General features: G+C 39.2%; 1 long non-coding RNA gene across 1 annotated transcript; it reads left to right on the forward strand.

The window, feature by feature from the left end:
* Window positions 1–1100: 1100 nt before the first annotated feature.
* Window positions 1101–24695, forward strand: LOC132539272 (uncharacterized). Its single transcript, XR_009550536.1, has 3 exons — window positions 1101–1258; window positions 2541–2602; window positions 24617–24695. It is a non-coding gene; the product is annotated as an uncharacterized LOC132539272 (long non-coding RNA).
* The last annotated feature ends 1582 nt before the right edge of the window (window positions 24696–26277 follow it).

Raw genomic sequence — 26277 nt, forward strand, 5'->3', positions numbered from 1 at the left:
CACTACTCGCAAAGCTTATCTCCAGGTGGGGACTTAGGGCTCATACCCAGATCCTTGCACATTGTAACATGTGTACTCGATCATGTGTGCCCCAATTGGCCCCTTAGCTTCTTCTATCTATGCCATTACATATTCTTGACCTTCTTTCCCTTAAAATTGGTCTTCATTGAAATTTCTATGACACCACACTTGGCTTGTTTTCTGTTAAGCTCACAAGTTTCTACTCAACTTTCTTTACTGTTTTTTTTTTCTCCTTGGATCCACCTCCACCTCTAAATCTGGAAAGTCTTTGTTCCCGACACACTTTCTCCTTTCTGTAACATGTGCACTCAATCATTTTTTAAATGTTACCTTATTATTTATTGGCTACAGATCAAGAGAAATTGAGAGGGAAGGGAGAGATAGAAATGGAGAAAGAGAGACACCTGTAGCAGTGTTTCACTGCTTATGAAGCTATCCATTTGCAGTTTGGAGCTGGGGGCTTGAACCTGAGTCCTTATGCATTATAACATGTATACTCAACCTTGTGTGCCACCACACAGCCCAACTTCCTTCTTTAAAAACAAACAAACAAAAATTTATTAAAAGTTAATGGTAGAGGGGAAAGAAGGGAAAGAACCAGAGTATCATTCTGGCTCACTAGATGCTGAATTTTGAATTCAGGACCTCATACTTGCGATTTCAAAACTTGCTTTACTGCATTACCTCTCAGGCTCACTTTCCTAATGAAATTGCTTATTTAAAGAAGAAAGTGAGCCTGAAAAGTAGTTCAGTGGAGAAAGTCTGGGCCTGTGGTTCAAGCACTTGCTTTCAAATTAATTCACTAGTAGTTCCTTCAAGCTCCAAAGAATAACCTAAATCTGCACACACCTCTAACCCTTTACTATTAGCATGATCTAAGTCAACCAGAAAACATCTTTAACTGGTCTCCCAATTCTACAATTTTTAAAATAGATAAGAAGGGTGCACCCCTCTTATCTATCTTACCATGACATTTTTAAGAATGTGTTTGAGTCAAGTGTAAGAAGAGAACCAAGTTAGGGTGGAAAGGCACGTGAAAAGAGTAACAGCTACCTCCCAAAAAAAAAAAAAAAAAAAGAGTAACAGCAGGAGGATTTGCCAGGATGGAGTGAAGGAAGGAGTGACCTAACCACCGGATTGTAACTTTAAATATCTTCTCTACTGATATGGCTATTAAATGTTACTAGTGTGGCAGAATTTGCACAGCTGCTGAAAGCATTCTTCTCATGGATATAAGGTAACCTGAAGTTCTTGGAAAAGATATTTTACCTGAATGTTTTAAGTGCCATGTGAAAAAGTGAACTATTGAAAAATTAAATCAGGAAAAAAAAGATTATGCTAAAAACGTGAACAAATTTATTATTTGGTGTGGGAAACAAAATGATAAACTTTGGGCCTTAGCATATTTCCTCCAGAGTTTAAAATACACTGGAACTCTGAAAACCCAGGGTCAAATCTCTTTACAACCACTTTCTAGCTGCTTTACCACAGGCAAAATACCAAGGCAATTATTCCTGAGTTTCTTCATTGGTAAAAACAAGGGAAATAATACTACCTACTATATGTAATTGCTATATTCAATAGATGACAACTGTTATTACTGTATTAGTTTTTTCTTCCTTCTTTCCACCCTTCCTTCCTTTTTTTTTTTTTTTTTAGAGTACTGCTCAACTCTGGTTTGTAGTGGTGTGCTCGAAACAGAGCCTCAGACATGAAGTTTGTTTCTATAACTAGCATCCTATCTCCCCAGCCCATGAGTTATTTTCTTTTAACTGCATGCACATTATAATTTGAATAGTACAAGATAACATTACAGGCAGAAAGGGCACTGCAGGTTTTTGGCCAGTTATCCAGTGAAACTTTTAGCACTCCAAATATCTGAAGTTAAAAGCTAACCCCATAAGTAAGGTGGACTGAACTGAAAGTTGATTGCTGAGATGAGAGATCCTTATTCATTTGGGTCTGAGTCAAGTTCAGACTAATGGAAGGAAGGAGAAAGCTAAATTAGCTAGCATTAATCTAAGTTGGGACTTGGGACTAATGTCTTAACTTGTCATAGAGATATTTTCCAGAAAGGATACTGAAAAAAGTTGACCTTGGAGAGAACTTTATATTATCAACTAACTTGTCATGGGCACAGATTTGAGCCCAGCCCCCACTGGAGGGAAGGAAGCTTTTATTACGCTGTGGTATTTTTCTCTGTGTTTCTCTTTTCTTTGTCTCTGCATTTTCTTTTCTTTTCTTTCTTTCTTTCTTTCTTCCTTTCTTTCTTTCTTTCTTTCTTTCTTTCTTTCTCTCTTTCTTCTTCTTTTTCTTTTTTTCCAGAGCACTGTTCAGCTTTGGCTTATGCAGTGCTGGGGATTAAACTGGGACCTTTGATGCCTTGTCTTTCTATCTGAAAAAGTTTGCATGGAAACTACAGTGAAGACAAATATATATACAACTAAAAGTGGTGTGACTTGTTCATATTTTGTTCTCCTTATAATTATTTTAAATGTATTCTCCTATTTCTGTCATAGAAAAGACTTGAAGAGACCACTATTCCTGAATCACTTTATTTGCCAGGGAAAACTGACTTCAAGTAAGTATTCTAAGTGTTGCATTTTCCTTCTAAATTCAGTGTACATGTAAGGGCAGTTCTGTGAGGGCAAGCTTGCTAAAATCAAGTATAAAGGACAGCTGGAGTCATTAATTTTTAAAATATCTTTGCGTGGGGACCACACAACTCTGGCTATTGGTAGTTCCAGGGATTGAACCTGGACTTCTCACGTGAAAGTCCCAGCACGAGATTTTCTTGCTGTACCTGTCACCAGCTATATCAGATGTCCACTCTATGTTTCTTCTGTCCTACTAAATGTTCTCTTGACCAAACTGTGACAGGGAATCAGGACACAACGTGGATTTAAGAATATTATAGGGCAGGGATAGATAGCATAATGGTTATGCAAAGAGACTCATGCCTGAGGCTCAAAAGTTGCAGGTTTTAATCCCCTACACCACCATAAACCAAAGCTGAGCAGTGCTCTGGTCATGTATATATCCCCTTCTCTGTCTCCCCTCTGCTTTCAATTTCTCTCTATCCTATAAAGTATAATAGAAAGGAGAGAAAAAAGATAGCCTCTGGGAGCAGTGGATTCTAGTGCCGTTCCCCAGCCTCAGCAGTAATCCTGGTGGCAATTAAAAGAGAGAGAATATTAGAGTTCTTTAGAGGCAAGGTAAACCAAAATATCACCCATTCACTAGCATTTTAGTTGGGGTTTCACTATTACTTTGGATTCTGGGCTCTTGAAACACTTTACTCCAATCTGCAATAGGATAAGGCAAAGAGAGTTTCTTTGTTCAGGGTTCAAGTACTCTTTTGACCATCCTAAAATAACTCTTGAGTGTAATACAGTAGGGCCTCACGTAGCCAGAGACACAAGCCTTAAACTGTCATCATTTTCACTCCACTTTCTGTCCCTCCCTTCCTTCTTAGCCAAATCAGGCACTTAAATAAAAATTTCCTTTAACACTTGGCGCTGCATATCCTCTTATCTCCACTTTTTTCAATGCACTACAGTTGCTCTGACAGCTAAAGAGAAAAATGACATAAATTGGACTTCTCTAAATAAGTTTTCCTAGTGGCTTACATTGTTCTTCACTAGGATTCAGAGCAGATTAAGTTGATCTTCCCAGTTACTTTCATTTCACCTGAGGGTAATATTCTCTTAATTTGTCAAGGTTTGTAAGAACTTTCAACCAACCGTTTATTCATGGGAGCATGTGTGCTACTGTTCAGCAGTTATTCCGTTAGCCAAAATTATTATGCTGAGTCCAGCATTAAAGAAATCCGATCGTTTCCTTCATCTCTATTTTGGAAGATGTTGGATCTCTATCCTTAGTGACAGCATGAAAACAATACTTAAACTAGGTTAACAAAGAGAAGGGATTGCAAAAGGAGGAAAGACTGCAAAGGATTTATTTAAAATTAATTTAAGATGCATCATAGGAAATGAAAAAGAGCTTCTTTAAAGTGGAAAAGTTTCTAAAGTTATATGGTGCAGAGAGCTGCAAATAAAATATACAGAGTAGTGTGTAATTGACACAGAAAGAAAAGCTTCACACTGATAATACTGAATTCTCATTAGTGGAATTTCAGGCTTTTTTTTTCACAGATTACTTGTTTTTTCTTTTCTTTTTTCTTTTTAATTTTTTAATTATCTTTATTTATTGGATAGAAACAGCCAGAAATTGAGAGGGTAGGAGGAGATGGAGAGACACCTGCAGCTCTGCTTCACCACTTGCAAAGCTTTCCCCCTGCAGGTGGGAGCCAGGGGCTCAAACCTGGGTCTTTTCACACTGTAACATGTCGCTCAACCAGGTGCGCTACCATCCGGCCCCATGATTACTTGCTTTTTCTTTGGTATATTTTATGAGATTTTTTTTTCTTTTCTTTTCTTTTTTTAATTATTATTATTTTTTGCCTCCAGGGTTATCACTTGGGCTCAGTGCCTGCACCACAAATCCACTGCTCCTGGAAACCTTTTTTTTTTTTTTTCCCATTTTGTTGCCCTTGTTGTCGTTATTGTTATTGTTACCATTGATGTTGTTGTTGGATAGGATAGAGAGAAATTGAGAGAGGAGAGGAGACAAGAGAAGGGGAGAGAAAGATAAACAGCTGCACACCTGCTTCACCGCTCTTGAGGCGACCCCCCTGCAAGTGGGGAGTCAGGGGCTCAAACTGGGATCCTTACTCTGGTCCTTGTGCTTAGCACCATGTGCCATGTTAACCCGCCGTGTTATCGCCCAACCCCCTTACCTTTTTTTTTTCCCTATGGTTTTACTTTACCTCCCTAGCTAAATAATTTTAAACAATCTTTGCTATCTGCTGTATGTGCTTTCTTGCAGAATAAACTTCTAGAAAAAGAATATATAGAAATAGTCTTTTCCAAGAGGTCATAAAATTTTTATTTTAGAAATGTATAAAGTTTATTTATTTACTTAAATAAAATTTTTAATTTAAAGACAGAGAAATATAGAGAGATTTGATATATATATAGAGAGAATTTGAGTATCACTCTGGCACATATGATGCCAGAAATCAAACTCAGGCAGGACCTGATGCTTGACAGTCCTTGAGAATGCCTTATCCACTGTACTAACTCCTGGGGCTACAGAAATATATGACATTTAAATAGTGAAATATTACACAAAAACTTTGTGATCTTTCTCTCTCTCTCTCTCTCTCTCTCTCTCTCTCTCATGAGAGCACTGCTCAGCTCTTGCTTATGATGGTGCAAGGGATTGAATCTGGTACATGAAAGTCTGCATAACCATTATGCTATCTACTCCTACCCTTTTTTCTTTTAAAAGTTATCTTTTAAGGGTTATCCTGGTTACAAACATTTCCTGGTATGTAGAAAAAAGAAAAAAATCTGTAGTTGGTTTAATGAAGCCTTTTATGTTATTAATACTGTATATCATATTGCATCATAAATTTGTTCTGCAAATTGCTTAATCCCCCCTTATATAGCTTGAGCACATTGTTCCATGTTGACAGGTATAAAAATGTTCCTTTTTTTATTCCATTTCATTGTGTGACATGCATATGTGTGTATTACATATATGTAATCAGAATCCATTACTATGCTTGTTTTCTTTATAATTGCAAAATGAACATTCTTTTAAAATATTTTATTTACTTCTGTCTAAGAGAGATATATAGAAAGAAAGATATGGGGTGGGGAGTGAGGAGGGAGAGTCACCAGAGCACTGCTCAACTCAGGTTTACATTGGTGCTGGGGATTGAACCTGGGATCTCAGAGCCTCAGGCATGAAAATCTTTTTGCAGAACCATATGCTGTCCCCTCCCCAGTACCATAAAATATTCTTTTATGTAATATTTACCTCCTTGGGCAGAGTTTGATAGCGTAAAATTTTAGAATAAAAATGTCCATATCAGGATTATTGGAGGATTGAACCTTTCCAATTTAACATGAGCACAGGATGATGATTTTTGGATTCTTCAGCCAATCCCTGCAAACAGCAGCTTTGTTGGTGGTGGGGATAAGGGGGTGGAGGCATGGGGAGGGGCACAGTTGGGGCCAGGTGGTGGCACTCTTTATTGAGCACACATGTCACAATGTTCAGGCACCCAGGTTCATGTCCCTGATCTCTACCTGCAGGGGAATAACTTCACAAGCGGTGATGCAAAGATGTAGGTGTCTCTCTTTCTCTCTCCTTTCTCTCCATTTCTTTTCAATTTCTTTCTGTCTCTGTCCAGTTAAAACAAAAACTAAAAACAAACTACAAAAACAGTTATGATTTCTTTTTGGTTTCCTCACCAGCAGACGGCACCTGGTCTTCCTTTCTATTGAGTAACTACTCCCCCCACCCCCCCCCACCACCACACACACACTTTAAATACATTCCCAATGTGTCACTGAGACAGCACTAACAAAGCAATGATCACATCACATACAAATGCTCCTGTCCCATTCCACTTAGCCCATGTTTGTATTGTTCTGGTTCCAGGACTTTGAGACTTTAAGCCTGAGGCTCTAACTTGAGCAGGAAGAGTTTATTTTGGGATGAACAATCTTCCCCCATGAGGGCCTCTCAGCTCAAGTCTCTATTTCTCTGTCTTTAAAAACTGGGAAATTCTGGAAAGGAAAGCTGGTATTTCATATCAGCAAAACTAGTTCTTTCAGAAAAATCATCAAACTCACTTCTTGATTGGCCTTACTATATATGGTAGGGAATAGAGTTGAAGGGGCATTGTGGGGTTGTGTTGAGAACAATTTCAGTCAATGTACTTAGGAACATTACCCTATAAATCACTTTAAGTATGTAGAACTGATGAGGTAAAATATACACAAAGTATCTATTTCATCAGACCTATAAATAACACATATTTCTAATGACCATAGAAGAAGGAACAGCAAACTCTAATTTTCAAGAATGATACAACACATATTTTTGTGTCAGTAGTTTTCTCTAAAATAATTATATCAGAAAATCTTGGTGTCAGGGGTTATTTCATTTGAGTTAAAAATGCCATCTTGACCAAAGTGAATATAATTTTTCTCCTACAAAAAAATTCAGCATGACCTTGAATAAACCTTCCAGAGAAATGTGGGAGAGAAATTGGAAGTCGTGATTTATCTTTTCTATAAATATGAAAATGTCCTAAGAAGAGTTCTTATCTTAAGGAAAACTCAGGTGCGTGGAAGTTCTCATAATAGATATTAAAGATGAGCTTTGGGCAGTTTGATAGGAAAGAGAAATAGTAGTTTATTATACACTCAGCAATTATGCCATGTGACACTGTGAGAATTCCACTTTGAGTCCTTGGGGATGGTGTCTTATTATGACACACAAGGCTTGCTAATCATGACCATCATCTACTAATATATAGCATTAAAAAAAAAAGCCAGGGTCTTTCCTAATACAGTACATCATCAACAATTAGGTTATATAAACCAACAAAATACAAAATATCTTTGTTTTGTTTATTGGCTATGAATAAATCATTAGATTGATCGGGATATTGGGGACAATGAAATTTTTTTTAATTTTTAATTTTTACTTGTTATTGGATAGAGACAGAGAGAAATTGAGAGAGAAGGGGGAGATAGAGAGGAAGAGAAACAGAGAGATGCCTGCAGACCTGCTTCACTGCCTGTGAAGCGACTCTCTTGCAGGTGAGGAGAAGGGTGCTCGAACCAGGATCCTAACCAGTCCTTGAGCTTTGCGCCAGTGTGCTTAACCTGCTGCACTACCGCCTGACTCCCTGAAATTAAATTTTTTTAAAGATCTATTTATTTGTTTTGAGAAGGGGGAGGTCAGAGCCCTTCTTTGGTAAGTGTGGTGCCAGGGAGTGAATCTAGAACCTAAGACACGTGAGTCTTCTGTTCTACTCACTGAACACACCAGTGTTCACCCAAGCCTCTAAGTAGTGAATTAAAAACTTAAAAATTTATATTCTATAGACTTACTTGCTCCAAAATTTATACAGGAACATCTTTTCTCCTCATTTAAAGGTAGTTTTTTAATATTGGCTTATAATACTGTAAACGTTTAGTAGTTCAACAGCTGTGTTTATATGTGTGTATACAGCTCACTACTCCCACTCCAAAAGTTACTAAAATATTCTATTTCACAAATAAATAAACAAACCACCCTCTGTAATACTTCCTATAACCCTTACCCTAATTCCTTCTGGTAACCACCATAGTTTTCACTGAGTCTGAATCAATTTGGGTTATTATCATTACGCTTTTTGAGACTTCATTTGCTTAATTTTATTAAAGATATATATAGTTAGTGTATTGCACCAATGTAAAAAATTCTGGGGTCGGGGAGAGGGTTCAGGTTCTGGAACGTGATGGCAGAGGAGAACCTAGTGGGGACTGAATTGTACGTAACTGAGAAATGTTATGCATGTACATACAGACTATTGTATTTTACTATCTACTGTAGACCATTAATCCTCCAATAAAGAAGTTTAAATATATATGTATTTATTTATTTATTTTTTTAGCAAGAGAGTGTTAGTGAGAAAATGAGGGAGAGACCAGAATGATCAGCTCTGGCTTATGGTGTTACTAGGGATTGAACCTGGGACCTCAGGGTCTCAGGTATGAAAGTCTTTTGCAGAACCTTTATATTCACTCTCCAGAATTTATTTGTTTTAGTTATCTGCATTTGATATTTTCTTCTCTTTTAACTGCAGCATAGTGTTTTGAACCTTGCCCTCAGTCTAGTACAGCATCAACATTCCCTTTTATCCTAACCAAAGATTTTAAAGGAAAGGTAAACTGGAAGAGTCCAAAAGTAACATATTTAAAAATAAAAATAAATAAATAAATAAAAATTACCAACTGCTAGTAAGGAAATTGTAAAACTTTATTTAAAAGAAAGAAGAAGAAGAGGAGGAGGAGGAGGAGGAGGAAAAAACATTGCCCAATGGTTTTTTTCGATTCAATCCCCACCAACACAAGAGGGGAGCAGGAGAAGGTGCACTGAGGTTAGTTATCAAATCATTTCAAAAACCTGAATCCCTTAGTGTGGTCTTACTCTTAACAGAGTCTCAACTCTATGCTTACTCCTGGTCTTCCAAATCAGTCATATGCTAAAAGACCATTTTGTAAAGCTTGGATGTTTCTCCTTTTTTACTTTCTTTATTTTTATTTTTTTCTTTATTTTTTATTTAAGAAAGAATAAATCAATAAAACCATAGGGTAGGAGGGGTACAACTCCACACAATTCCCACCACCCAATCTCCATATATCACCCCCTCCCCTGATAGCTTTCCCATTCTCTATCCCTCTGGGAGCATGGACCCAGGGTCGTTGTGGGTTGCAGAAGGTGGAAGGTCTGGTTTCTGTAATTGCTTCCCCGCTGAACATGGGCGTTGACTGGTCGGTCCATACTCCCAGTCTGCCTCTCTTTCCCTAGTAGGGTGGGTCTCTGGGGAAGCGGAGCTCCAGGACACATTGGTGGGGTCTTAAGTCCAGGGAAGCCTGGCCGGCATCTTGATGGCGTCTGGAAGCTTGTGACTGAAAAGAGAGTTAACATACAAAGCCAAACAAATTGCTGAGCAATCATGGACCCAAAGCTTGGAATAGTGGAGAGGAAGTGTTGGGGGGGTACTCACTGCAAACTCTAGTGTTCTTCTGCTTTCAGGTATATATTTTGCAGTAGTTTAAGGATTCGTGTGAACATATGCTCTCTCTCACAGAAACTGGTGTATATCTAGGTTTTGGGACTTTGTTAGAAAGTGAACCACCTGGGATGGAATTTGAGAATACTATGTAAGGAAAGGTCTTACCCGAGTAATGAAGCTGAAAGGTTGTCATTCCACATGTGAATTCTCTGGACACAGTCTGAGGTGAAGCATGTTGAGGTGGCATTCATTGTGTTGATTAGGTTGCGATCGGCAGATGCAATATTATTTGATATGGATTGGGAGAGTCATACGGGAAAGTGGGCCCTATCCAAAGGTTTCAGGACTGGGGGAAGTAGAGGCTCTATAGTGGAGATGTGAGGTTCCTGCTGTCTGAGGGTTCAGAAAGACAATCGATAGTTAATGTTATCATCACATTTGGTAATTGGGTTAACTTTGAAAAGTCCTTTTGTTAGGGTTTGCTGTACAGTACCCAGTATCTTGTATATAGCTGTGCTATTGGTTGCTTCTGATCTACTTGGTCTAGGCTTTTGAGAGAGCCCGCATATCAAATACACAGCCTACATATTAAAAAGACTCAGTCTGTGTTTTAAAAACTTCGAGACATACAATTAATTTTCCACCTCTCATATTAATTAACTAGTGATTTATATGACTACATTTTATTAGGAGTATACATAAACACCATTCCCACCATCAAAAGACTGTGACCCATCCCTCCCACCCACTCCCACCCCACACTGGCCCAGGAAGCTGCATGTCTACCCCTCACCACAGGGTTTTTACTTTGGTGCCCTACTTACAATTTGGTCAGGTCCTGCTTTTAGTTTCTCTTTCTGATCTTCTTTCTCAACTTCTGTTGATGAGTGGGATCATCCCATACTCATCTTTATCTTTCTGACTTAGCTCACTTAACATAATTCCTTCTAGCTCTGTCCAAGATGGGTCAGAGAAGGTGGGTTCATTGTTCTTGATAGCTGCATAGTATTCCATTGTGTATATATACCACAGCTTTCTCAGCCACTCATCTGTTGTTGGGCACCTGGGTTGCTTCCAGGTTTTAGCTATTATGAATTGTGCTACTATGAACATACGAGTACACACCTCTATTTGGTTGGGTGTTATGGAGTCCTTGGGGTATAATCCCAGGAGAGGAATTATTGGGTCATATGGAAGGTCCATGTCTAGCCTTGTGAGAGCTGTAATTAAAGAGCAGTGGAAGGAAAGTTTTTTTAAGTGATTATTATATTTTTATTTTATTTTATTTTTTAATTAGCTAGGAGGAGGAAGAAGGGGAGAGTCTGTAGAGGAGGTAGGAGTAACGAGACAAGTTCCTCTCATAATAGATAAGATGCCCACTACCCTAGCAATGAAAGATACCCTAAGAGTTAATTCTGATCAACCTAAAGGGGGGGGGAGATGTATGCCTTTATATAATATTAATAATAAAATAGAGCAGGGTAAAACACCCTGTCCCAGATTGCCTCAAGCCTCCTGAGCAGAGGCAGCTGATTGTTAAAAATGAAAAAAAAAAAAAAACCCTTCAGGACTAGACAAGGATAGCAGGAATAGACAGTTATGCAAATCTACTATCCACTGTATATTCTAGGGGTAGCTAAAGGAGGAAGGGAAGTTGAGCAGAGATACACGCAGAGAGAGTCCAGTCTGAGTCAGATTTCTTCTCCTAAATAATTCCCAAATGTGTATCAGTGCATTCAAAAAGCTGAAGGATTAAGGAAGAAAGGATGACAAGAATGAGGAAAAGAAAAAAAAAGAGAGAGAAAAAAGAAAAAGATAAGTCAAAGAACAGTAATAAAAGAGCAGTGAAAGGAAAGAGTTTCTTATTATTCTTCTTATTATAATTTTATTATTTAATTAGCTATGTGGGGGGGTAGGGAGAGTTATTTATTTATTTATTTATTATTATTTAATTAGCTATGGGGGGAGGGGGGAGGGGAGCTGCCTGAGCAGAAGCAGTTGGTTGGCTACTTAGAAAGAAAAAAAGGCCAAAGGTTTCAGAAGGGAATAGACTTAGAATGAGTGATACCCCCTGGTGGGACAGGAATCTTGGTAAAGAAAGAAATTCAGCAGGGGAGCCTGCTAGGAGCTGGTTCCCTGACACTAGTTATGGGGGGGGGGAAGGGGGGGGTGCACTTTGGGAATAATAATTTAAAAGAAAAAAATTTTTTCCCTTTGTTTTTACTCTATTTTTTAACCCAAATTAAGTTATAGTCACCTCCTTGGTGTCACTGCTTGGACCCCTTATTGACTGGCCTACTAAAGGTAAAAAATCTTACCCTTTCCAGTCACTGTGGTCGGAGCTCAAGCCACTAGCAGCTTCTCAGTCCCCCATGTTCCGGGAACGGCCATTTCTCCTTTTCAATGTAGGATATGCAAAATGAATTAAATTTGAGTTCTCTTCTTAAGGCAGAGTTCAAATATATATTTGGATAGAGACTGAGAGTAACTAAGAGGGAAGGAGAGGTAGAGAGGGAAAGAAGCAGAGAGACAACTGCAGCACTTTAAAAATACATATTATTATTGGGGGTCGGGCAGTAATGCAGTGGGTTAAGCACACATGGCGCAAAGTACAAGGACCAGCGTAAGGATCCAGGTTTGAGCCCCCTAGTTCCCCACCTGCAAGGTGGTCGCTTCACTATTTTCCTCTCCTCTCTCAATTTCTCTCTGTCCTATCCAACAACAATGACAGCAATAACAACCACAAGGGCAACAAAAGAGAAAAAAAATGGCAAAAATTATTATTTTTACCTTTATTTACTTATTGGATAGAGAGCCAGAAATTAAGGGGATGGGGAGATAGAGAGGGAGAGAAACAAAGAGACATCTGCAGACCTGCTTCACCACTTGCAAACTTTTCCCATAGGTGGGACCTAGGGACTCAAACCCCAGTCCTTGGACACTGTACATGTACATTCAACCAGGTGGGCCACTACTTGGCCTCCCTTTTTCACCACTTGTGAAGCTTTCTTCTTGCAGGTGGGGTACAGCAAGTTGAACCTGGGTCCTTGTGCAGTATGCACATAGCTAGATGCACCACCAAATGGCCCTTAGAGCTCCATTCTTAAGGACAAATGTTTTATTGGGTAGCTGTTGTTCTTTTCCAGATACCAGTAGATATTTAACTATGACTTCCTTTCTTTTCCGTTCTTTTCTTTGGGAGGCTCTGTTGGGGAATTATGCAGATGCAGTCTTTGCCCTCAGGTTTTGCCACTTCCCTAGATATACTCAAGTGTCTCTCCCAACCAATCCTGTCATGACACATCACTCCTGGGTGTTGACCTATAAAGCCCTCCTACTTTCTCCCTCTCCCTCCCCCCCCCACTCACCTCCCCCTCCCCCTCCCCTTCCCTCTCCGCATTTTTTTTTTTTTACCTCGGACAGAAGTGTAGGGGGTCGGTCATTTTTGGCTAGCTCCACATGGCCCGAACCACTGCACTTGGACCCATCCCTGAGGGGCCCAGGGGAATAAAGGACTGTGTTTCTTCTGAGCTTGGATTTTCTGTCCTCTGCGTCCAGCCTCCGCAAAGTGACAAGGTTCAGATGGCCCATTAATCAGATGGATCTTTATGGGAAATTATCACTTTTTATTTAATGAAGAAATATTTTTAATTTATTTATAAAATGGAAATATTGACAAGACCATATGATATGATGAAATTTTTTTAAGGCTAAAGTTGTCTCAGGGATTCAATTTCACATTTCTCCAAACTATGTAGAATTCTTGACCCCTACAAAGGAAAATTTAAGAGGATTTTTTTTTTTTTTTTGATATTATGTCTGAAAATTTCAATTCCTTAGTTAGGATTAGATAACAAATCTAAACCTCACAGAAGGTAGCCAAAGTCTTTTGTAGGGTTGCTAGGGTGACATGAAAAGTGTAGAATTTTTAAAATGATGCTGGAGGCTTAGGCCATTTATGTAAAATAAGTTTGAGATATGACTATAGGTCATCTACTAGGGAATAAGTCCCAGAAGGAAAGTTAGACTCAAGCAAAAATACATGAATATAATGAGAGACTTGATATGTATGTACACTTAAGATAATTTTCCTTTGTCTCTGAGAAAAGATTGTGATGTTATGGGAGGTAAGAGACTTAAATACATTTTTATTATATATGTCTTTTTTTAAATTTCTTTATTGGGGAATTAATGCTTTACATTCAACAGTAAATACAATAGTTTGTACATGCATAACTTAAGATGTATGCATATGCTTTTCAATGGCTAGACTTTTGAACTTAACAGGTTTAAAGATACATAGTTTCTTCCACTTATATACATGACTTAAATACATGAGTAAACTTGATGAAGTAAGTTCTAAGCTAAGAAAATTTTTTCTGGGAGTCGGGTGGTAGTGCAGTGGGTTAAGCGCACATGGCACAAAGCACAAGGACTGGAAGGATCCCCATTGGAGATCCTGGTTGGAGCCTCCGGCTCCCCACATGCAAGGGAGTCACTTCACAGGCGGTGAAACAGGTCTGCAGGTGTCTCTCTTTCTCTCCCCCTCTCTGTCTTCCCCTCCTCTCTCCATTTCTCTCTGTCCTATCTACAATGTGACATTAATAACAACAACAATAATAACTACAACAACAATAAAAAGACAATGGCAACAAAAGGGAAAATAAATAAATAAAATTAAAACTTTAAAAACAAGAAAATTTTTTCTAGGGGCTGAGCAGTGGCACACCTAATTAAGCATTCATGTTACCATGTTCAAGGACCAGGGTTCAAGCCCCCAGTCCCCACCTGCAAGTGGGAAACTTCATGTGAGATGAAGTAGTGCTACAAGTATCTCTCTTTCTCTTCAATTATCTTTCCCTCCCCTCTCAATTTCTCTTTGTCCTATCAAGAAGAAAGAAGGAAAGAGAGAGAGAGAGAGACAAAGAAAAGAAGGAGGGGAAAAATGGCCACTGAGAGCAGTGGATTTAAGTGTAGGCATTGAGCCCCAGCAATAACCATGGTTACAAAAAAATTTTTTTAAAGATATTTTTCAATTTATCTTGATGGAATCTGAGAATAAGACATCTTTTAGGAATATATATATGTGTGTGTGTGTGTATAAATATATGTGTGTGTGTGTGTGTGTGTGTGTGTGTGTGTGTATTAACCAGAGCACTCCTCAGCTCTGATTTATGAGGGTGTGGAGGATTGAACTTGGGACTTCAGAGCCTCAGGCATGAGAATCTCTTGGCATAACCATTATGCTATCTACCTCCACCCCTTTTAGGAATATTTTAGGTGGTGATTATAATTGTCTGAGTTGTGGTTGTAATGTATGGAATCCTTCTGTTGATATATCTTTCAAAGTTAAGACATCAAGACTTTTATTTGTGGTCAATAGATAAACATTCTGAAAGCCATAGCAGACTTTGCTAACTGATCACTGCATTTTCTTCACTTAGTCTAAATGTGATTCAAAGCTGTCCTAGTAATGTCACATGACTTAAGTACCGTTGCTTGTCTACAAGATCTATGGAGTAAACCTGGAAATGAGGCTTTTGTCAACCTCATTATCATGCTAGGAGTAAAAGAAAATCTCAGAGTTAGAAGAAATGTATTTTCTAAGGAAAGATACTTCACCTAAATGTATTTGAGGCAATTGATAAAAAACAGACACATTTTGAATTTAGGTGAATTTATTTTTTAAAAATTAAAACTTTTTATTATCTTTATTTATTTATTGGATATAGATAGCCAGGAATTGGGAGGAAATGGGAGGTAGAGAGGGAAATAGAGAGACCTGCAGGTGAGAGACTACTTGTGAAGCTTTCCCCTTGCAGGTGGGGACTAGGGGCTTGAACCTAAGTCCTTGCCCATTTTAACATGTGCACTCAACCAGGTGCACCACTGTCTGCCCCTCCCCATCTTCCAAACCCAAAGTCACCCAGATTTTTCCTTATCTTCTAGAAACTTTGTAGTCTTGTATTTATGTCTATGAAGTGTATTATTATTATTATTATTATTATTATTATTATTATTATTATTTACTTCCAGGGTTATCACTGGGGCTCAGTGCCTGCACCACAAATCCACTGTTCCTGGCAGTTATTTTTCCCTTTGGTTGCCCTGGTTGTTTATTGTTGTTGTTGTTGTTGTTATTGCTGTCATTGTTGTTGGATAGGATAGACAGAAATTGAGAGAGGAGAGGAACACAGAGAGGTGGAAAGAAAGACACCTGCAGACTTACTTTACCACCTATGAAGCAACCCCCGTGCAGGTGGGGGCTCCAACTGGGATCCTTAAGTCAGTTCTTGTGCTTCGCGCCTGTGCACTTAACCCTCCGCACTATTGCCCAACCTCAATGGTTTAATTTATACATGTATATATATAAACTGAAGGTTTGATATTGGGATCAGTCTTCAGATACTTGTGGAAAACTGCTCAAAACAGGGTCCTGGTGTAGATATTGTGTACATTATGTTTATGTAGTGGCATGATAGAATGATACCTGAGAAATTCTACTATGCAGTAGCAGTTGGACATTATTTCTTATGTTATCTACTCATTAATCAAGCAAGGCCTTTCTTGTTTTTCCCTTTAGCCTAATTCTTCTGGGAATTGGGATCTGGTATAATAAGTGGTTCAGTCACTCCAACACTGTGAAGGTCACCCAGGTTCTGTTCTCTCTCACAAATGACAGGGAGATTTCAGGTGATTTAGATTTCATGATTACATAGTAGCAGATCTATTCATGAAGATCAGATTATTTATTTTTATATGAGATATATATAATAAAGACAGAGAGAAATCAAGTGGGAAGGGGAAGATATGGAGGGAAAGAGAAACACCTGCAGCACTACTTCACCACTTGCAAAGCTTTCCTCCTTGTAAATAGGGCCTGGGGGCTTGAACTTGGGTCCTTGCACACTGTAACATGTGTGCTCAAGCAGGTGTGCCACTGCCCAGTCCCAGTTTACTAATAGGTTCCTTTATACTTTGTTTTTATTATTATAAAATTTAGACTATGGATTCTAGGGCCCAGGTTTGGCTTCTAATACTGGATATGCCAGATTTGAGTGGCGCTTTGGTGTGTCTCATAAATAAACAAATAATTTTTATTTTTAAATTTTTATAAGTAAGTTAATATTGATTTACAAAACTGTAAGATAATATGAGTATAATTCCATGCAGTTCCCACCTCCAGAGTTCTGTGTCCCCATCTCCTCCATTGGAGACTACAGTAGTTCTCCCAAGGTCACAAATATGGGCTGATTATATTTATTTATTTATTTTAGAGTTTATTTACTAATGAGAAAGATAAGAGAAAAGAAGAACCAGATATAACTCTGGCACATGTGCTGTCAGGGATTGAACCCAGGACCTCATGCTTGAAATTCCAGTGCTTTATCCACTGCTCCACCTCCCAGACCACATGGGCTGATTCTATAACTATCAATAATATATACTTTTCCCCATTTTTTAAAGTGGTCCTGCTTTCACTTGCTTTCTAAGTCACCCCTAAATAAATAATCTTAAAATGAGCAAAAAGACCATGGATCCATAAATCTTTTTTCAAGATTTATTTATTATTTATCATCAGAGAAAATGAGATATGAGATGAACTTCAGCATAATGTGATGCCAGTGATTGAACCTGCAGCTTTGGAGGCCACAGGCTGCTCTCACAGGCTAAACTATCTAACTAGGTTCATGAATTTTGTGAAGCATAAATGTTTTCAAATACTGGCTCTCCCTCTTACTAACTCTGATCTCTGGGAAATTATTTAACTTCCTTGCAATTCTGTTTCCTCACTTTAAAAAATGGAGTAACAATGGGATGTGCTTGGCAGTATTTTGTGAGAATTGAATAAGATTACATCATATAAAATGCTTAGCAGGATTCTGAGGTGCTTCATAATTTTTCTAAAGGGTGTGGATGATTTCTCTGAATTTTCTAAGAGTCCACTGAGGGAGGAAACACTTTTCAATCAGGGAGGGAAAGAAAACAAGGGTGCTGTAGAATAGAAGTGACAGTCAGGGCAGCTGAGTAGAGTTTTTTTCAAAGAAAGGCACTGGGCAGAAAATAAATCTGAGCCCCAGAATCCCATCTTAGAAGCCCCAGCGCTGCGAATAGCAGCTGCAGCTGCAGACTGAGGGCTGGCCTTTACATGTCCATGATGTGCAAAGACTCCTGGTGACAAACTGATCTTTTCCATTACACCCACACAGCGCCAGCAATCACCCATAGGAGTAAATTCTGGCTATTAGGCAGCCATTTTTATTATAGTAGAGACAACACAAACTATATGGGGATGTTCTCATATGTGCCATAAAGAAGTCTGGACTGCTTGACTGACAGTACAACATTTAACTATGTCCAGACACTGTGCCAAGGACTGGACACAACAGCCCTTTCTCACCCCACACCCCACCATCTGTCTGTAGGGCAGAGATGATTAGTGACCTAATCTAGGTCTCAAAAGGGAGCCAATCAAAGATGAGGAGACTACAGAAGATTGAAGAATTTATCCATCATTATAACATTCAAAGTACAGAGCCAAGATGTAAATCCACCTCAGTCTGACTCTGGCATCTCATCTATTAAACACTTTGCAGTGCCACCTTGAAATTACAGTTGTAGCTTGTTCACAAATTACTTCTTGTTCCTTCAAATATCCCCCTCTGGGGAGAGGCAGGGTGTTATTTGTTTGCTTTGTGTCTCCAGCCTTTTAACATATGACAAAAGGTATATATCTAGTACCTAGGAATAAACTTAGGACCTTTACATGCATGATACCACTGAGTGGCCTTGCAGGCCCAAACTTTTCATTTATTAGTTAGAGAGAGAAATACTACAGCATTACTCCACTTTTCTTTTTATTTTTTATATTTTTATATTACAGAATTACATGATGATGGACATTTGAATCCATACCATTCCCACCACCAGAGTTCTGAATCTTCACTCTCCCCACTGCAATCCACCACTGTTCCCCTAAGGTTTTAGACATGGGCCAACCATCTTCTCTACAACTATCTGTCCACATTTATACATAGTTTCCCCTTCTTTTTCTGATTCACTCCTCTTTCCCTTTGAGCCACTCATGACATCATAACTACCTCCATATGTCCCTCTCATTTTCTTTTTCTGTCTCTGGGTGCTGATGGAGCTGGAATGCAGAGTCCTCTTATCTTGATCCTACCACTTCTCCCCCACTGAGAGTATGGATCAAGGTTGTTTATGGGGAGCAGAAGGTAGGAGTTCTGGCTTCTGTAGCTGCTTCTCCACTGAGCATGGGCATTGACAGGTCGATCCATACCCCCAGCCTGTTTCTTTCTATCTTTCCCTAGTTGACCAGAACACTGGAGATGCGAGGGTCCAGGAGACATTGGTAAGGTCATCTGCCCAGAGAAGTTGGGGTGGAGTCATGGTAGCATCTGTAACTTGGTGTCTGGAAAGTGGCATGACCTAAGCTGAGACAAGATAGTTAATGAACAGGAACCAGAAAGTAGGATCAGAGCAGATGAGATTAGGGATTTTAGGCATGTTTCTGTGTGGGGCAGCTTGCTCTGGGTTCCCCACCTCACCAGCTGTTGGGCGACGGAGGGTCAGAGCGGACTCACCAGGGGTCCTGGGGCAGCTCAGTGTGTCAAGGGTAACGTGCACAGGTTGACTAGCAGTCAGCCCTGAGAAAAGCCTCGGAGGACAATTCGTTTATTTGAGAGAGAAAGCAAGTACATATACCCATTGCCCAGGTAAAAGGTCAAGGTAATCATTAACCCAAGCACAGAGCAACACAATGCACAGCCGCATGTTGACCTATAAACTATTTGATCACAAATGAAGAATTACCATACAAGGTTTGATCACAAGTTTCACAATGCATATTTCCTCAGGGGTAAATTATAGGCACTTCAGAGGAAGGGGGAGGTGGGGGCATGCAATTATAGTAGTTTTGCTTGAGTTTGGTAGCTAGCATGAGGTTGGATAAGAATATTGTGTGAGAGAATGGTGTTAGAGTGGAGAAAGGGGCTAGAAAGTTGGATTAGGGAAGGGAGTAGCTCCCATTCTTATAAAAAAGAATTTTGTGGCTAACATTAACTATTTACTTACCTCCATCCACCTGCTTCAGGGCCCATATGTAAATGCATATTTGTATTTAGTGCCAGAGCCTGTGTAACCTCTAAGTCCCTAGTGGTCTGAGCTTATAGCTCATGGTCATATCTGAGGAACATTGCAAGCTGCAATCATTTCAGGACCAGTTTTTTTTCAATTGGAAGGGTAGGATACCCCCAGCCTTCCTTCAGAGACTGGGGTTATTCCTACCGTCATTGCTTTATGGTAGAGCCAAGGTCCTGAGAGGGCCCACAAGACACTTTTCCTTATGGAAGCAACTAGTGGTAGTGGAGAGAAGGACCCTTTAGAGGTCAAGACTCATTGTATGTGTATGGGAATCTGAGGGTTCCCTAACTAGGAACCCAGATGATCAGATGGTGTGATACTGACCAAACAGGCCATTATTGGGTAGGCCAGTCTCTTGTCCTTATCCAAGTTTTGTAGTCCTTTCTTTATCTGATTATCTTAGATTTTTCTCTCAGTTGTTTAGGCATTGAGTATCATTTGTTGAGCACAACCAGACTTAGGTTTTGGGGATCTGTCTTCTTTGGGCCTTTCTGCTAGGCTATTCTGCTAATTTGGTCTAAATCAAATCGATTACAGAATTTATGATGCCTTCTTTAGGCACTTCAACCATTATTAAGCACTTTGACTTTGAGTTATATGATTGCCCCTTGTTTATGGATATATGTACACTTGTATCCAGTACCCTAAACCCCTAGTCTAATCTGGTATCTGTTACTGAGTTAAATGATATGCCATCTAACTTGGATGTAGGTAGTCCCATGTGTTTGGAAAGGTCTCACCAGATTTGAAGAGTTGTGAGGTTGAATTCTTAGGCTGGTATCTCTGGTTGCAGTCCACTGTAGGATTTCAATAGCAGCATAATGCAGGGTGGCAGCACCAGTAGTGGTTTGGTTGAAGTTGACAAAGTTGGTATGGCAGTAAGGAATCATAGAGAAGGAATTTCTAGATGTATGGGCATATCCTAGAGGTACCAGGACTAGGGCATTACTCCACTTTTCAGGGAGCTTCAAGGTGCTATCCATGGTGCCTCTCAAATGGAACAAAGTCTAGAACCAAGGGCTTAGTCATGGTAAACCACATGCTCTTCAGACTGAGCTATCTCCTGGCTTGGAGAATATAAATCTGTATCTGTATCTATATCCATATATCTATATCTTTATATATATTTATATCTATCTCATCATTTATCAACATGCACACATACATAATAAATGTGTACCCAACAAAATTCATATGCAAGTTGACCTTAGTTCACACACTACTAGGTTGAGATCCTGAGTTTCAACAATAAGATACACACAAAAAACAAACAAACAATAATACTTACTTGTGTGTGTGAGAGAGAAGTCTGGGATCCAATCCCTGCTATTGCATATGCTGGAACAGTGTTCTGATCTCTTTCTCTCTCTTTTTCGTAAAATATATAAGCAATTTTTAAAAGTCAGACAATAAATAAGGATAATAAGAGTTGGATAAGACTGTTGTTGATATACAAGGAGTGTATATAGAGTATTCAGAGGAGCCACAGGTAATTTCTAGTTGGAGCATTAAAGAAGACTTTGTGGGGGAAGTCACTTCTGAGCTTATGCCTCCAAAGTGAATCCATTTGGAGTCACTATGATGAGAAGAAAAGCTGCTTAAGTTGCTAGGAAACAGAGTCTTGCAGATGGGCAATCAGGGGTCAAGGTTAGGGATGAAGCACTTTGATATTTGTTTGGTTTGGATTGCTTTGTTTTGTTTGTTTTTTCAGAGCACTGCTCAGCTCTAGTTTATGGTGGTGCTGGGATTGAACCTGACACTTAGGAACCTTAGGCATGAAAGTCTTCATATAACCATTATGCTAACCTTTCCCTCAGCCCCAAGTATTTTTTTATTTTCTTACTGAAAATACACTTCTTGTACATGTGACCTCTAGTCAACCAAGTTAAGAGACATTTTGTATTTTTTCTAATAAGTACTATCAGCTTGGAGTAGAAGATATGGAGTCTAAATTAAATTAAAGGATTTTAAGACAAAAGAACTGTTACCGCTTGTAGCCTATTGCATAGATTGTAGTAGAGCATGAAGCTTAAAAGAACATCTGTGTCTTGGAAGAGATCCAGTGGAGGCACCAGGACTAATTTGGGAGATGAAGGGTATGTCTTATGAGGAGAGGCTTAGAGGGCTTAACATGCTTCAGCTTTAAAATAAGGTGGGTGAGTAGCATTCTATTGATAGCCTGCAAGGCTTCTAGTATGAACTTGTACTTGGTGTGAGATGAAATTCAAAGTCACACTAAGGAATGTCACGAAGGAAAGCTCCTTTATTTTTCCAAGAATGAGGAGTCCAGGAACATTTTGTGCAAGGAAGTTTTAAAAAATGGAACAGATGTTCATGGGGCATTTGGGGTGGGGGAGGGGACACCTTCAATTTTGTCCCCCTCCATTCACTGAACTATTAAATCTAAAGATTACTTATTCAAAATATCAACTTAGAGAGTTGTAAGGAGAAGCAATACTATCCTGAGATCAGAAAGCGAACATAGAATGAACTTGAGAAGAAAAGGAGACAATTTCACTAAGTACATACTTTGTAAGACTGTTAAAATTTAGAAGCTAGTCAGCTCTTCACTGTCTTTGTCACTAGTTTCTTCTTGTTTCAAAGCAATGGAGAAGTTAATAACTAGGAGAACTGGGAAACTTAACAGTGCCAGTCATAATCCCATAGGATCAGGCTTCATATCTTTAATTGCCGTATTTCATCAACTGGCTCCTGTATTTTCTCATTTCCTTTTGGATTCTTGAACATTGGACCTCTGCTTTTCACAATATAGTCAAAACTGAAAACTGCAAAACAAAAAAAGCATTAGAAAAAGAGGTGGGGAATAGTACAATTAGTAGTTGTTAGTAGCTCTAGTTGGTTAAAATTGTAGCCCTATTTTTTTTTGTTTGTTTTTTTTCTTTTTTGCCTCCAGGGTTGTCACTGGGACTCAGTGCCTGCACTAAGTCCACTGCTCCTGGAGGCCATTTTTCCCATTTTGTTGAATAGGACAGAGAAAAATCGAGAGAGGACTGAAATACCAAGAGAGGGAGAGGACAGACACCTGCAGACATGCCTCACCACTTGTGAAGTGACCCCCCCCCTGCAGCTGGGGAGACAGGGGCTCAAACCTGGATACTTGCACCCATCCCTGAGCTTCACACCATGTGTGCTTAACCCACTGTGCTACCGCCCGGCCCTCAGCTGGTTAAAATTGTTATACATTCTTGGATCAGAATTGTTGTACATTCTTGGATCAGAAGTAGAACCCAGAATCAAGGTCAGGGATGGATTCTGGGAACCATTCACACAGTAAGAGCTGAGAATGTGAGAGGGAATTAGCTCATCAAGGTAGAAAATGTACACTGAGGGCAGAAAGTTAGGAGCAGAATGTTGGAGGAGTCTTCCCATCTTCCTTGAGGCCCAGACAAAAGAAGCAAGCTGAGAAGTAGGATGTGTCTACTGCCACCTACACTAAAGACCATGCACTCCCCCCCACCCCCCATCAGTCATTGTCTTCTGCAAAGAGTCATCTAAAGAGAGCTTTAAAGAAATTAGCAATAGTTTTTTTTTTGTTTTTTGTTTGTTTTTGTTTTAGATAACCTTGGTTTAGAAGCCTATAAGTATTTTGTAAGTACAAATTGTCACTCTCTCAAAATGCATCAACACTAAGTCACCAACATTCCTCCATCGAAGTCCATTGAACCATCTTCCCTGCTATAACCCACCCCCTCTCCACCTTCCACTGACCCCAGATCTTCTGTCCAAGTCCATAGTCTTCACTGAATTTTCCTTATTACCTTAGATTCGTTTTCCCCCTATGGGTGAAGTAATTCTATATTTTCATTTTGTAGGAGTTCCTTTAGTATAGTTTGTAGGTCTGGCTTAGTGATGAATTCCTTCAGATGTTGCTTGTCTGAAAAGCTCTTTGTGTCCCCTTCAAACTTGATTGATAACATATAAGGACAATACATTCATGGGTGGAGGCCTTTTTTCACTTGGAAGTTTGAATATATCTTCCTAATTATTTCTAGTCTTTAGGGCTTCCGTTGATAAATCAGACAAAATTACTTTTTGATAAAATTACTTTTTTTCCATTTCTGATACAGTTCTCTGGGTTGAGTGTGTGTTTGTGTGTGTGATTAATGGTAAGTTATAAGATTGTAATATTACAGTGCATAGTACCATCCCACACCCACCATTAGAGTTCTGTATCCCCATCCTCTCACTTCCCAAAGATAACCACTATAGTGCTCACAAGTCTTAGAAACAGTTTGCTTTCTTCTGTTTGTTTGTTTCCAATTTCATGTGTATCTGAACTCTAGATTCTGCATATGAGAGAAAGCATCTGGTAGTTGTCTTTACTCTCTTTTTTAAAAATCTTTATTTATTTATTGGATAAAGACAGCCAGAAATCGAGAGGGATAGAGAGACAGAGCTTTCCCCTGCTGGTGGGGGCATCTCTTTAGTCTCTTGCCTTATTTAACTAAGCATAATCACTTCCAGTTCCATCTACTTTGTCCCAAAGGACACAATATATTTTTTATTGCAGAGCAGTATTCCATGGAATATATATCCCATAACTTCTTAGTCAGTCATCTGTTGATGGGCATTTAGGCTGCTTACACTCTGACTATTGTGAATTATGCAACTATGAACATAGGAGTATCTATGTCCCTTACATTCTTGTTTCATTGCCCTTTCCTATCCCCCACCCACCCAAGTTTGGGGTTTTCTTCAAATTTCTGTCCTGATCTAATGTTACAAATGACTGATGTTGTGTTCCCACTATGTGATTCTTCACAGAGGCACTAAGGCTGTGGATGGAAGGGTCCTCACTGGATCTGAATGGTGGCCCCAGAGGCAGGGCCTCAACTGGAAATGGGTGAGCTGTACCAACTAGTGATGGGCTGATCCCTGTAGCAGGGGGCCTGAACTGGACTGGATGAAGCCATATGGGCAGAACTGGCAGCTGGCCTACAGTGGCAGTAGCATCAGAAGTAGCCAGGCCTAAGCAGTCAGAGTTGGCAGTAATGACAGCCCAGCAGAGCAAATGGCTACAGTTTGCTGGCCCTAGTGGCATAGAACCAAACAGGAAGCAAACTTACACTAGACTGTATCATATGAAAGGTAAAAATTGCTGGGGGAAAAAAAAAAGACAGCAGAACCCAACTTGGAGTTACTTGTGTTAAGACCCAGATCACCAAAGAAGATAGTTTAATTATAGTTTCAGATCTCCTGAAAGTGGATTCTATTTTTTTTTAAATTATTAGTGATTCAATAATGATTGACAAGATTGTGGGATAAGAGCAGTACAATTACATACAATTCCCACCACCAGAGTTCTGTATCCTATCCCCTCCATTAGAAGATTCCCTATTCTTTAGCCTTCTGGGAACAAAGATCTTTATAGGGTACAGAAGATGGGAAGCCTGACTTCTACAGTTGCTTTTCCTCTGGACATGGGCATCAACAAGTTGATCCATACCCCCAGTTTGTTTCTATAAAGATAACTTTCAAGCTACTTTGTTCACATAATTTTTTGTTATGAATTGAATTTTATACTCCCTGAAATTTACTTGTTGAAACCTAACCCCCAATGTAATGGTATTTGAAGATGAGGCCTTTGTAAGGTGACTAGATTTGAATGTGATCCTAAGGGTGGGGTCTTTTTAAAATATTTATTTATTTATCAGAGGGATAGGAGGAGAGAGAAAGACTAGACATCACTCTGGTACATGTGCTGCTGGGGATGGAACTCAGGACCTCATACTTGAGAGTCATTTTATCCACTGCACCACCTCCCGGACCATGAGGGTGGGGTTTTCACGGTATGTTAGAGCTTTTATAAGAAGAGGTACTGGAGAACTTACTCTGTGTGTTTTCTTGTCATATAAGGACTAGAATCAGGAAATAATTTCTCATTAGACTGCAACTATGATGATACTCATACCTCAGATCTCCAGTTTTCAGATCTATGAGAAATCTCTTTTGGTTTAGATGCTCTGCTGGTATTTTGTTATGGTGGTACATGCTCACAGATGCACCTTCAAATTTGAGGGGGGTCTTTACATATTTTCAAATTGATATTTAATTTTTTCTACCATAAACTATCATCTCACTATTTTTACTATCTCCCATGAAACAAAATATAGTGATGTGATACCCATAATAACCTATTAAAGTCATATAATTGTTTTTTATTGAAGGATTGATGTTTTATAGTTAACAGTAAATACAACAGTTTGTACATGCATAATATTTCTCAATTTCCCACATAACAATACAATCCCCACTAGGTCCTCTGTCATCCTTTTTGAATCTGTACCCTCTGCCCCACCAAATACACCAACTCCATTTGAGGTTCTACTTGTGTTTTCTCTTCTGATATTGTTTTTCAACTTCTACGTGAGAGTGAGATCATCCCATCTTCATCCTTTTGTTTCTGATTTATATCACTTAACATG

The sequence above is a fragment of the Erinaceus europaeus genome, chromosome 7 (genome assembly GCF_950295315.1).
Source record: "Erinaceus europaeus chromosome 7, mEriEur2.1, whole genome shotgun sequence".
NCBI lineage: Eukaryota > Metazoa > Chordata > Mammalia > Eulipotyphla > Erinaceidae > Erinaceus > Erinaceus europaeus.